The 13,964-nt window shown below is 39.6% G+C and overlaps 1 long non-coding RNA gene across 1 annotated transcript in view; it reads right to left on the reverse strand.

Annotated features, from left to right (window-relative positions):
- LOC110218887 (uncharacterized) overlaps positions 1-13,304 on the reverse strand; it is a 33,035-nt gene extending 19,731 nt beyond the window's left edge. The window contains exon 1 of the long non-coding RNA XR_002327433.1: positions 13,197-13,304. This is a non-coding gene — a long non-coding RNA (uncharacterized LOC110218887). The remainder of the gene's footprint in view (positions 1-13,196) is intronic.
- Positions 13,305-13,964: the final 660 nt, after the last annotated feature.

A 13,964-nucleotide genomic window follows, 5' to 3' on the forward strand; every position in this document is an offset into this window, starting at 1 on the left:
TATAGATTTTCCTGTCTCGCTTCCTTGGGGCAGGATCCCCATTCTGTAGGTAATAGGTAAAATTAAAAGGTTAATTCCAGTAATTAAAGTATGATTTGAAGGGCTATTATTCTACTAAATAGAATTAGCCATCTTTAGTGGTGTAGAATTCACTCTTTTTATCATGGGGAAAATGCAGTCAATTTCAAAAAAAAAATGGTATTTAACAGTTAAACCGTTCTGACCTTCACAATCTCCTCCACAATAAAACAAAGAATGTCCTTGCCACATCATGGAATTATTTTGTTCTATTTCTTCTAGGTAGTTGGATTTATCTGTTGTTAAATATGAAATGAGAGGGAAAACTTTACTTGAACATAGGCCAAATAACCCTCAACCTTTCTATCATGCACATTGAATTTATGGAAATACATTTACCTGTGTATAACAGAAAGGTGAATTTCAGATTTGTAGCCAAGGGAGGTTAAAGTGACCCAATAAGAAAAATGTTTCCTTTAAAAATGATTATATCATTATTGATTTATTTTAAGATAGAAATAATATACATCATTAGAAAAATGAACAGTTCTCCTCTCTCACAAAAGAATAAACATATGTCGCAGCTATATCCAGGATCAATCCTTTCAAGTGTGGAGTATGTACCTGCCCACAGCCTGGCAGGGTTGGCTGAGGCAGAAGGAGTCAGGGTGGCCTCCCCCTGAAATGGTATAGAAATAGCACTTTGAGCTAAGGGTAGACACCCAAGCAGCTGCATTGTAAAGAAAAAAAAAAGATTTAAGATTTGAGAATTCAAATGGAGTCTGAAAATATCAAATTGTTGTATGGTCCCTGTATTTTAGTTTCTAAGCTTTCCTAACCCCTTCCTCATTGCTAAATTCTTTCATTGAGAACTTATTTATCTCTTCATATCATCCTTTTAGAATACAGTCTCTAGGGGTAGCTAGGTGGTGCAGTGGACAGAGCACCGGCCCTGAAGTCAGGAGGACTTGAGTTCAAATCTAGCCTCAGACCAAACACTTGACACTTACTAGCTGTGTGACTGTGGGCAAGTCACTTAATCCCAATTGCCTAAAAAAAAAAATATACAGTCTCTGCAGACATCTCTATAAACAACCCAACTTGACTTTCTAGTCTCCATCAATTTTTCCTGCCATTGTCATTGACAATGACATTTCCATTGTCAGCCATGATGTTTAAAAGGTTCATACCATGCAATGACTACAGGCCTTTTATTTGGTTGCCGAGGCAGAACTCCACGGCTTATATTGGAGGGGCGACCCATTCCTCAAAACTCTCCTTCCTGCTCTCTCTAATCCCCAACTTTGTGTGAATACATGTTCTCTAGGGATGGAGCCAGTACCTTCTCTTCTCTCTTCTTTGCTTTGAAGAAGGCCTTGTGAGATCTCTCCCTCCCCATCCCACCCCCCCACTTCTTCAGGACCTGAGTTACTGGGATGAGGGAAAAGTATTTAAGCATCACCTGAGCCAGCCTATCAGCTACAAGAGTTATAGAGTCCATAATGACAGAAGAAGACAGGAAGGATCTAAGGGGGAAAGTCATCCCATCAGAGAGGGACCACAAGCTGGGGGTCTGTTGACGAGTCACCACTGAGGTGAAATGGCAAACATCTACCAACAGCCCTCTATATGTGTTCTCACTAGGCTTAAATAAAAAAGACCAGGTGCATCAATTGATACAAATTGTTGGGGGGGGTTTAAAAATAATTTTACTATTATTTTTCCTTTCTGCACCAATGGACTTTAAATATAATTACAGATATTTTAATTTACTTTCAAATAAACATTTCTATCCCATTATCTCTATTTTCTTTGCCTTATAGAAAAAGAAAAATCAACTACTGTGACTAATGTAGCTTTGAGTAAATTCAGGTCCTCCTAGTGGTCATTGGCCATTCCGATGGTTATGCTAGAAGAGATGTGTTACCAAACCAGGTTCTAGTTGTCTATAATGTGTCCTGTGATCTCTATCATTATCACGGTTTCTGTATGGGAATAAAATGACCTATTTTATGCTTTAGTTATGTCTTATATTTGGTCTATATTTTATTTTCCCCTTTGAGGTGGGGAAGGGGGAATTCTAGACTGTAGCCAAAGGTAAATTTGTTCTTCAGGAATCTGAGTTGAGAGTCATGAGGCAATGAATGTGATAATTGGGAGGCACCCTCAGGAAATCACGATGGTAGAAAAAGGACAGAGATTGGCACAGGTTGCCAGTTCCGGTTGCTTCAGATAAGCAGTCCTAGATGATCACTGTGCTAGAAAATGCACCCCACCACCATAAATCTACCTAAGGCAGGAGGTATTTTGTGGATGAGCATCATCTATAACACCGACTATAACATCCAAGCCCCAACTGTTGTGTTCATATTTATTATGCAAGAATACCTTATTAGTATCAGCCAGAGTACCATATTAGTTTAAAGGAAAAAAAAATTTTAATTAAGTAGTGTGATAAAAATAACGACAAGAAGATTTCCTCCATTTAATAAATCCATCAATCAATAAATATTTGTTTTCTGCCTTTTATGTACCAGGCATTGTGCCAGGCACTAGAGAAACAAAGACATCCTTCCAGTCGGTGACATTGTGCTGATTGTTGTTCTAAGCCCTAGAACACTGCAAAGCTTCCCAAGTGACGTCCATAACAATTTAAACACATGGAACTTAAGTACTCACATGGGAAATAATATGGATAAATAATTCGTATTGTCTAGACTGTGATATGTCATTGGAGGAGGCGCAGACCATAAAGCTGGTACATTAGTACAGATATCTTGGGTACACACTGTGGATGGGTAGTGAATAATACACAGAATATAACATGAGGAGGAAATAGCTAGACCACCTTTATGCAATTGTGAAGTACTTTGAATAATCTCCAGTCTTCTCCCAGAAACAAAGAAAGGTCTATCTTTATAATATCTCTCTTCTTCCAGTGAGGTTGCATACCAGCTAGTCACGGACTAGCATGGTCTGTGGAGAATTAAAGTTATCTCATCATGCAAATGTTAATAGAAAGGCACATGTGAATGGACTACTACATATAACTAATTAAAAAAAAACTGCACAAGAGAAGCAGCAAAAAAATGTGTTGTCAGATATAATTAATAATAATGACAAATCAAATTTACATAGCATTTTAAGGTTTACCAAGCAGTTTACAGTATTATTATATCATTTGATACACCATGCTTTGAGGCAGGTGATGTTATTATTCCCATTTTGCAGATGAGGAAACTGAAGCTGAGGTAGGTTAAGTAACCTGCCCAGGGTCACGTCAATAGTAAGTGTCTGAGACAGGATTCATACACAATCTAGTATGCCCCTAAACATAAATGGAAAATTGAGAGTGAGGGTTGATTGTTGGGTAGTCCAACTTGCTCTGTTGCTGTCAACGCAGTAGCGAGAGATTTAGAGGGAGATCCCATTGGGTGGAGTCCCATGTGGAAGATTACAAGAGGACATGGGCAAGAGTTCATAGGATGTAAAGCATGAATGGATTATGATCTTTACTGCTAGAAAAAGAACCTGAAAGGAGGAAGTGCTTTGCAGATAGTAGGCATTGAACACTTGTTGGTTAGACCTACTCTAGTTGGACTGTTTATTTGGTGGGCTGTGTACAGAATCTTAGCTTGAGAAAACATGAGGTGATTGAAACCTAACTTAAAATATATAATCAGAAATAAAATTCCATCCAGCTGAGACAAATTCCACATTCTCCTGCTCACAAATTATCTTAAATTACCCAAGTTCTGGAAATAATTCATATTTCTATTTTCTTTTCAACTTGGACAATTTTTTTAAAAAAGAAAAGTGTTATGCATATTATATTTGACAAGATGGTTTTGAAAAATCAAACCATACATAATAGTTTAATAACTTTAATTGATATTCTGAAAATTGTGTTCTCAACTTCTGTTTGACATCAGAGCCGAGCAATTCTACCTCTAAGCCCTGACTTGGAACCAGATACAAACTTGGTCATTTCCATGATAAATTATTGCATGGCTAGATCTGGGGCATGGCATGTATCTATTCTTGGAGAGATGAGTCATCTGTTTAATTTTAAAATTGAATTAATACATTAAGAAGATGAACTAAAATAATGTAGAAATGCAGACACTTTATAGACTGAAGGAATTATCTAGTTTTATCACTGAATTTGGAAAACGTTGGCTTGTTTCCCTCTTTCTTCTTTGTGTCAGTGTAGCTCTTTGTACAGACCATTCACTAGGGCTTAAAAGTGTCTTTCTTATTTATGTAACATCCCTGGGAAATTTCATGATCCACACCAGGCACTTGTATGCTATCCATCCATCCTTCAAAGCCCCATTCAAAAGCCTTGATCTCTATGCAGCTTTGAGGCTCTTGGCTTATAGCTCTACCAATCACTGAAGGCATCATCAGTTTAGCACTAAGAAGGATTGTAGAGATCCCTTAGTTAAAACCCTTCATTTTCCACATGCCAGAGAGGTAGCAACTTATGCATCATCCCAGTCTTTTGACCCCACATTCATCCCTTCTCCCCTGTATTCTGAGTTCCATTGAGGCAGAGAAACTTTATTATTTAATCTTTAGTTTTCTCCCACTCCCTACCCCAATGCTTAGCCCATGTTAGGTACTTTATAAACACTCAAAGCTACTGTTGAATTAGGAATCTCTATTATGTGGAATAATTTGGATTAGTGCTTTATGATGGTCAGTGTATCAGACCCATGGCTTCTTCTGTGAAGATTGGGGTTTCTGAAAGGCCTCCCTTAAAAAGGCACAGGGCAGTATAGCCAGTGTCTCTATGTTACCGCCAAAGACCAGTGGTAGGGCAAACAAACTGGCATGTGGTTGATACCCTAAATTCTTGCTGTCAGAATTGCCTTCTCTGAATTTTCTAATCCTGGGTGGTCCTTTGCTTTTCCTCTTCTTCTTAGTTCTATTCCTGTTGGCTTATCGTAGTGTTCCCATTAGCCCTAAACCTGAGACTCTCTATTCTTTGTGATAATAACCTCAAGAATGTATTTGGTGCCTACTATGTGTAAGGAGACAGCTTGATGGCTCAGTGGATAGAGTACTAAGCATGGAGTCAGGAAGACCCGAGCCTTTGACATTTGCTAGTTGTATGACCCTGGGCAAGTCACTTAACCTCTGTTTGCCTTAATCCACTGGAGAAGTAGATGGCAAATCACTTCAATATCTTTGCCAAGAAAAGCCCAATGAACACTATGGTCCATAGAGTCACAAAGAATCAGACGTGACTGAACAAGTCGACAACAGCATGTAAGGTATTATGGCACATGTAAGGGATATGAAAACGGAAGTGAATTAGTCTCTTCCCTCCAGGTTCCCACATTCTACGAAGGATGGGGGAGGGGTGAACAAAATATAAGGAAATGAGTATAATATGTGGGATATTGAGGGAGAGAACACTAATAGCCTTTGGGATCAAGGAAGGTTTCACAGAGGAGACAGCATCTGACTTGAACCTTGAAGAAAGACAAAGATGCTCAGAGGTGGAGATGAGGAGCAGTTCATTCCAAGCACAGCTCACAGGAACATAAATTCAGAGTTGGAAGGGATCTTAGAGGCCATTGAGTTCAAATCCCTCATTTTACAGATTAGGAAACTGAGGTTGAGGCAGGTTAGATAAATTCCTCAGAGTCTCACAGCTAGGGAGTGTCTGAGATAGGATTTAACTCATGTCTTCCTAGCTCCAAGTCCTGAGATCTACCCATTGTATGTGAGGAATGACTTGTGTGAAAGAAGAGATAACAGTATCAGTCTGGGGGATGGCTAGTAGATTAATTTAACCAAGTTATAGACATTTATAAGGGCAATATATAAATTAAAGCAAGAAAGATAAATGCAAGCTTGGCTTTAGAGTGTCTTAAATGCCAGGCTGATGAGTTTGCATCTTATTTTAGAGGGAAAGGGGCAGCCACTGAAAATTTTTGAGCAGAAAAGTGACATGGTCTGACCTGGGGCTTGGGAGACTAAGAAACTTGGGAGAGACATGGGGGTCTCTTCTGCACCCTGTTGTGATCTGGCTAGACTAATACTTGCTGTCATTGTTCCTGAATGTCTAGCCTTGTGATCGACAGTGGGTCATGTGTCTGGCCATTAATCCTTGCATGGTACCATTCATTGCTAGGCTGCAACATCTCCTGGGGTTGAAAAATGTTTTCCAGAATAAACAATTTGCAAAGTTTCACTGCTGTTTCTATGACTTGATTTTCCCCCTCAAATGTGCCATTTCATCCCAAACAAATGCATTTATCCTCTGGTGCTGGCACATTGGAGTTTGAAGTGTTCAAGGATGATATTAATGGAAAGACTGATAATCCAAATGCGAATAATTCCACTTTTCTTCCTCGATCCATCCTGCTAACCTAATCACTGCTCTCCTGCTGGTCATTACTTACACGAGAAGATTGAGGTAGATGATTGTTAAAGCTCCATTCGCCCACTACTGGATACTTTGCTTTAGGCCTTTAATCGCATGGGTTACATTTCTCATCATTATTTGTTGTTGTTCTTTAGGGCTTTTCTATGGAATCCAGTAATTGTGTCCATTTTTTTCAGGTGAGGCACGGTCATGAGTGTTCATTAGGGCATACTAAATACTTCCTTAGAATTAATGATCCTTTTCAGCCGGGCCAATGTGTATCTGACCATTATTATATTGTTTCTCTTTTAGGGCATTTTGCTACGATCAGGTTATGAACCTCTGGGATCAAGTGAGATAATGTTTTTTTTTTAAATTGTAATAAAATAAAATCGATAAAAATGAAATATTTGTTGCATGCTTTGCACAAAAGTTAAAGCATCACACAAAGGCTAGCTAGCTATAATCAGTATTATTATCATTATTGTCACCATCATCATCATACTTCAGGGTCCTATAATAAAGTTTGGAGACCTCATGGAAATAACAAGTATACATTTATCTTTATATATTTTTTTGTTTTTGTTTTGCTTTTTGGTGAGGCAGTTGGGGTTAAGTGCCCAGGATCACACAGCTGGTAAGTGTTATGTGTCTGAGACCAGATTTGGACTCAGGTCCTCCTGACTCCAAGGCCAGAGCTCTATCCACTGCACCACCTAGCTGCCCTCGATTTTTTTTGTGTGTGTGATTTTTGTTAGGTAGTGGGGTTAAGTGACTTGCCCAGGTTCACACAGCTAGTAAGTACCAAGTGCCTGAGGTTGGATTTGAACTCAGGTCCTCCCGACTCCAAGGCCAGTGCTCTATTGTGCCACCTGGCTGACCCTTAAGTATGAGTTTAAAACCTGAAACTTGCTACCAAAGGATTCAGTACACCATCATGAGAAATTTTTTTCCATTTTTAAATTGATGCCAGGCAATGTACTAAATTCTAGAGATAAACAAAACAGTCATTGCCCTCAAGAGCTTACATTTTAATAGGGGCCAACACATATATAGGTATATAAATAACTAATAATAACAATAATGATGATAACTAGCATTTATGTAACACTTTAAGGTTTACAAAATTCTTTACAAGTATTAGCTCATTTTCCCTCACCATAACCTTAGAAGTAGAGGCTATTATGACCCCATTGATGGGAAAAATTGAGGAAGAAAGAAGTTAAATGATTTGCCCAGGGTTATTTAGGTGGTAGGATTTGAAATCTTGTCTTCCTGATTCCAGGTCCTGCTATCTATCTATGGTGATATTTGGCTGCCTCTTAACAATAAGAAAGTAAGTTTGGAGGGAAAGGATCTGGCACCTGGGAGGACCTGGAAAGACCTCTTGTAAGGACTTGAGGGAAGCCAGGAGTTCTAAGAATCCAAGGTGAAGACAGAGAACACTCTAGGCATGGCAGCCAGCAGCAAAAAGACGTGGAGCTGGAGCTGTAACGTTTTGTGTGAGGGGGTAGCAGTTAGGTCTGTGGGGCTAGATTGTAGACCACAGGGAAGTGAACATTGCATGAGACTACTGGGATGATCAGAAGAAGCCTGAAGTGTGGAAAATGGTCCATGCCAAACTGAAGAGTTTGTGTTTGATCGTTGAGGTCATAGCTACTTGCTAGAATTTACTCACTAGACAAGCAACGTGGTCAGCCCTGCACTGTAGGAAAATCACTTTGGCAGCTAAATGGAGGATGAACTGGGTGAGGGTGAGACTTGAAGCACAGAGGTAATTTAGAAGGCCGTGAAAGTAATGAGGGCCTCAACTGGCACGGTGCGGTGGTAGCTTTGTGTTTGGAGAGAATGAGACCTATGTGGGAGATGGGATAGAGAGAGAAATCACATATTTTGTCGCCTGATTGAATATGTAAAGTGAACGGGAATGAAGAGTTGAGAATAATGTTAAGATCATGACCTCAGATGACCAGAAGGATTGTGGGGCTCCTCGACAAAAATGATGACATTCAGCAGATGTGGAAAATGTTGGGGAAAGGTGTTGAATTATGTTTGGGACACGTTAAGTTTAAGATGCCTACAGGGAATTCAGATTGTAGTGTCCTCTAGGTAATTGATTGCATGGTGGCACTCCAGAGAGAGAGACTGGGCTATCATAGATCAGGGAGTCATCTGTAGACATATAAAATCAAGTCCTTGAAAGCTGATAAGATCATCTAAAACAAAAGATTGAAGCCAAGGTTGGAGATTAGGGAATACCCATAGTTAGTGAGCTGAACAAAGATGAAGACCCAGCAAAGGAGACCAAGAAGGAAAGGTCAGACATATTGGGGGAGAAATGGGCGTTCCTTTAATGTAAGCATGTCAAAAATTAATTTATTAAAGAAGTAGGGTAGCTGGGTGGAGTAGCACATACCTGTAGACCCTGGTCCTGGGGGAGGATGAGGCTGGTGACTCACTTCATTTTGAGGGGTCTGAACTGAATTAGAGCTAAGGCCAATCATGCGTCTGTACTAGGTCTAGCACTGGGATGGTGGAAGGCCACACCAGACTGCCTGAGGAGGGACAAACAGGCCCAGGTCAGAAAAATGGAGGAGATCAAAGCTTCTCTTTGGATCTAGGATAGGCCCATGAGTGACTGCTCTACTTCCAGCCCTGGTGAGATACAGAGAACAAGAATTAAAAAAAAAAATAGTAGTGTATAAGATACTCCAATGGAGCTGTGGTCTCGTTAATCTAAGCGATTCCTCCAATGGTACAGACCAGACCCCATCCATGACTACCTATTTTAGGTGACTCTTAATCATGTCTCCCATGAATTCGTTCCAATGGGTTCCCCTAATGTGTTAGAAGGCCTTTTCAAATTTGTAAATCTTAAAGATACAGTGGGGCCCAGGGAATATCCAGAATTATCTGTCACTCTTACCATGTGACCAGCTTTTGTGATTTTCTTGGTCATGCATGTCAGTAATATTCTTCATACCACTTCTGCATGATACCTTGTTTGTAAGGTGTTTCATAAAGATGCTCACCGTGTGTTAACTTCTGGATAAGAATCACACAAATGGATCAACCCGGTTCTGGTCCTGGATTCAGGAAGACTCATCTTCCTGAGTTCAAGTCTGGCCTCAGACTTTTACTAGCTTTGTGACTCTGGCCAAGTCACTTAACTCTGCTTGCCTCAGTTTCCTCATCTGTAAAATGAGCTGGAGAAGGCAATGGCAAACCACTCCTGTATCTTTACCCAAATGGGGGCATGAGTGAAGTGACAACAACAACAACAAACATCCAGAAAGAAACTGACAGAAGAAATAAGCTTTACAACAATGATAATATAGTAAATATTCGGACCTTGACTTATCAAGACCTGCAACAGGAATATACAAAGATCACTTCAAAACAGTCAAGGAAGGGTTGAACAAATGGAGAGAGAGAGGCAGTTCTTGCTTATGGCAAGGTTGAATAAATACAATAATAAATTTCAGCACTTCCCAATCCAACTTAGAGATTTGGTGTGGTTCTTACCAAAATTCCAATAGATTATTTAATGGAATTAAATGATATTATGACAAAATTCTGAGAGAAAAATAGACCAAAAAACAAGGAAAACCATGAAAAAGAAAGTCAGTAGAAGGGGAATAACACTACTAGCTTTCAAAATGCACTCTAAGCAATAAGTTATTCAAGCAAGACAAAAGACTGGTACTAGAAAGAGAATAGAGAAATAAACCAAAGGAGGAAACTGGAGGGTGCAGAAATAGAACTCGGTATATATGAAAGTACTTTACTCTTGTCTCCTCCAGTCCCTCTTCATGGTGTGTAGGTGACCCTGGGTTTTTGAAGGCTGTATCAGTGGGAAGCAAGGTCTAGCAGGCTCTCCCATGATATAAATACTTTAAATGTAGCCCAGGAAACGGACAATGTATGTATTCTGAGAAGCAGCCTGGTTAAAAAATAAGAGACTCACACCTGATGATGAATTCTTAGGTGAGGCAACCCATGAAACAAAGAAAAAGTAAACAAAGAAAAAGTAAACACACAAAATGGATCTCAATCCTTTGTGGTTCCCTTCTTTTCTGTGGAGGCAGTAGAAGAAAAGGGAGTGGAGGGGGGTGATGAAGCACACAGTTCTTTGTTTATAAATGTTAATTTAGCTGTTGGTACTTAAATGTGAGATATTAGCCCAATGTCCAACAGCTAGCTGTACCATTAGTGTTGAAGAGCTAAATCACCAAATAATCAGGCATGAGTTCAAAGCCATTTTAAACCACATTTTGTTTCCCTTTTCTCTAGATCTGATCAATGTTCTTCCTAAGAGGTGGTGCCTGGAACTAAATGTAGCATTCTAGACATCATCTCACCAGGGCAGAGTACGATGGCATATCCCTTTCCTAGGTCTCACCATTATGTCCCTCTTGCTGCAGTGTAAGATTGTTGTTTTGTTCAGTGGTTTTCAGCTGTGACTGTCTCTTCCTGATACCTTTGGGGGTTTTGTTGACAGAGACACTGAAGTGGTTTGCCATTTCCTTCTCCAGCTCATTTCAGAGATGAGGAAACTGAGGCAAATAGTGTTATGACCTGCCCAGAGTCACACAGCTAGTAAGTGTCTGCGGCCAGATTTGAACTAAGAAAGATGAGTCTTCCTGACTCCAGGCTGGGCACTCTATCTACCATGCTACCTAGATCCCCCAAGCCCAAGATTACATTAGCTTTTTTGGGAGCCATAAGACACATATGACTCATGTTGAATTTCTTGTCAGCCAAAACCTGAGCAATTTAGCATTTTTCCAGAAGGGTTATAAAAGGGTTATACTTATGACTCAATCATCTCATTGATGACATTTTATCCAGTAAAAGGGGGAGGGGAGGAATCTATCTATGTAAAAATATACTTGACCTGTCTATGATAGCAAAAAATTTGAAAAAAAAATATATGTATAAAAAAGATTTGTTAAGCAAATTACTGTCTACTAATTTGAGATTTTTTTCTTCTCCATTCTTTCTTTTGCTTGTTTATTTGTTTTGTTTGTTAAATGTTTATGTATGATTTCATCATTGTATGGGGTGATTTTTCTGCATCTTAAGGAAGTTGTCTGGACACTGAGAAGTGACATGATTTGGCCAAGGTCATTCAACTAATATGTATCAGCAGCAGGACTTGAACTCAAATTTTCTGAATCCAAGATGGTCATTTATCCTAATGACATGCTTTCTCTATAATGAAATATGCTGGTGGCATCAAAAGAAAAATTATGAGATGGTATGGGACAGTAGATTGATAGCTGACCTCAGAGTCGGGAAGACTTGGGATCAAATCTCATTCCTGACAGATAATTAGTTATGTCAATATGGGCAAGTCCCTTATTCTTTGTTATCCAGAGAAGTCCCACTAATCACTGGGAGAATTTCCTCCTTTCAGAGTACTCTTTGATGATGAAATCTTATTCAATCTGTGACCTCCCAACCCTTTGAGAAGTAATATGAAACAGCTAGGTGGCGCCATAGTGCACAAAATGCCAGACCTCCCATCAGGGAGACCGGAGTCCGATGTGGCCGCAGACATTTACTAACTGCATGACCCTGGACAAGACACTTGTCTTCTGTATCTCTCAATTTCTTCAACTGCACTGATAGCACCAACTTCTCAGGGTTATTGTGAGAATCAAATGAGATAATATTTGTAAAGCACTCAGCACAGTTCTTGGCACCATAGTAAATATGTAAAAATGCTTATCACCTACTTACCTGTAAAGAAATATAGAAATACATATGAAGTGACACAGTTTGAAATTAGTATAATTAATGCCACATATATATGTACATACATATACAATAACTATACAAATGTATTATATGTAACTATAATGCTATATATCATATATATTTAATAATTACATGTAAAACAAAAAGGAAAGAGAGAAAAGTCAGAAGGAAGGGGATTTCAGATAGACCAGGAAGGGAACACAGAATAAAAGTAAATTCATGGTTTTTAAAAAATTGTTTATTAATTTATTTGTGCCTTATCATGTGCGAACATTTTATGTGAGAATCTAGCCCTTATTTTGTATATTTATTTGATTGTTTGATGCTGACTATCGAGTCTGGATAGATAGGTAGAGACAGAGTGAGTCTGTTGTGCCCCTCCCTCCATCCCTTCTTGGTCTGTTTGTCCAGGAAACATGCAAAGACAAAGCAGCGTCTTATTTTCAGATCCAAGGCTTAGAAGGCTTGGCCCTGGCTTAATGAAGCCTGGGAAGACACATAGCTATAGGTAGAGGCTTTGTTTCCCTTTCAGAATCCCAGAGCTAGCAATACAGGAAGAAGGGAACAAATTAATTATTAATTGAGTCAGAAGCTTTCCCAGTGTACTCTAATAGTCTGTACTTCTCCACACTCCCCGATGAGACTTGGATTACATTTGAATGCTTCTCCCAGTTATGCTTTTAGGGCCAGCGACACTACTTCGGCCACCCTGGTCTCCTCCCCCCGGGGGCAGGAGCTCCCACCAATGAACAATCCATCTTCCTACCATCTATTTTTTATTTGTAAGAAAACCCCAGATGGGATCACAAAGAGTTGGACATGACTGAAATGACTAACACCATCCTTTTATATACTTGTGGGTGGGACACTGAGCTTCTCAGGGGTAGCAGTCCAAATGGGAAAAGCAGCCGAAGTCTCTTACTTCAGGTAACTTAAATTGGAACAGCAATTTGGTATTTGGTGTGGTATAGTGGAAACCAAGTTATGTCTGTAGTCAGAAAACCTGGAGTCAGATCCTGACTCTCATCCTTCCTACCTGCTTGATTTTGTGTAGATGGCTTCTTCCCTTTGGCTCTCAGTTTCAGGATGTGTAAAATGGCGAGGTTAGACTAAGTGGCTTCTAAGTTCCAGTTGTAAGTCATTATTCCCATCATCTAGAAATCAAATTAGAATGTGATGAGTGTGATGCATAGATTTAGAACTATAGGGACTCCGGAAGACAGATCCAGTCCAACCCCCTCATTGTTCGGGGGGGGGAGGAGTGAGGCCCCGGGAGTCTATGTGATTTGCCCAAGGTCAAACAGGCAGGATTTGAACCCAGGCCTTCTAATTGGATAGAAAGTATTTTTTTTTCTACCATTTAGGTGGCACAGATAGAGTGCTGGACCTGGAGTCAGAAAACTTGAGTTCAAATGCAGCCTCAGAGACTTACTAGCTGTGTGACTCTGGGCAAGTTACTTAACCCTATTTGCCTCAATTTCCTCATTTGTAAGATGGAGATAATAATAGCACCTACCTCCCAGGACTGTTGTGAAGATCAAATGAGATCATAATTGTAAAGTGCTTATAACAGTTCCTGGCACACGGTAGGTGCTATATGAATAGTATTATAATATTATTATTATTAATGTTCAGATACAGTGACTACAAATTTGAATGTCCTTTCACCTTCTGACACCCGGGAGGGGTAGCTCCCACCTGAGAGAACACGCCATTTTTTCAGTCATCAGAGGGAGCTTGTAATTAGTTATTCATTAATTGAACAATGAGATCACATTTGTAAAGGTTTGACCCAGTGCCTAGC

The sequence above is a fragment of the Phascolarctos cinereus genome, unplaced genomic scaffold (genome assembly GCF_003287225.1).
Source record: "Phascolarctos cinereus isolate Bilbo 61053 unplaced genomic scaffold, phaCin_HiC Scaffold_9;HRSCAF=440, whole genome shotgun sequence".
Classification (NCBI taxonomy): Eukaryota; Metazoa; Chordata; class Mammalia; order Diprotodontia; family Phascolarctidae; genus Phascolarctos; species Phascolarctos cinereus.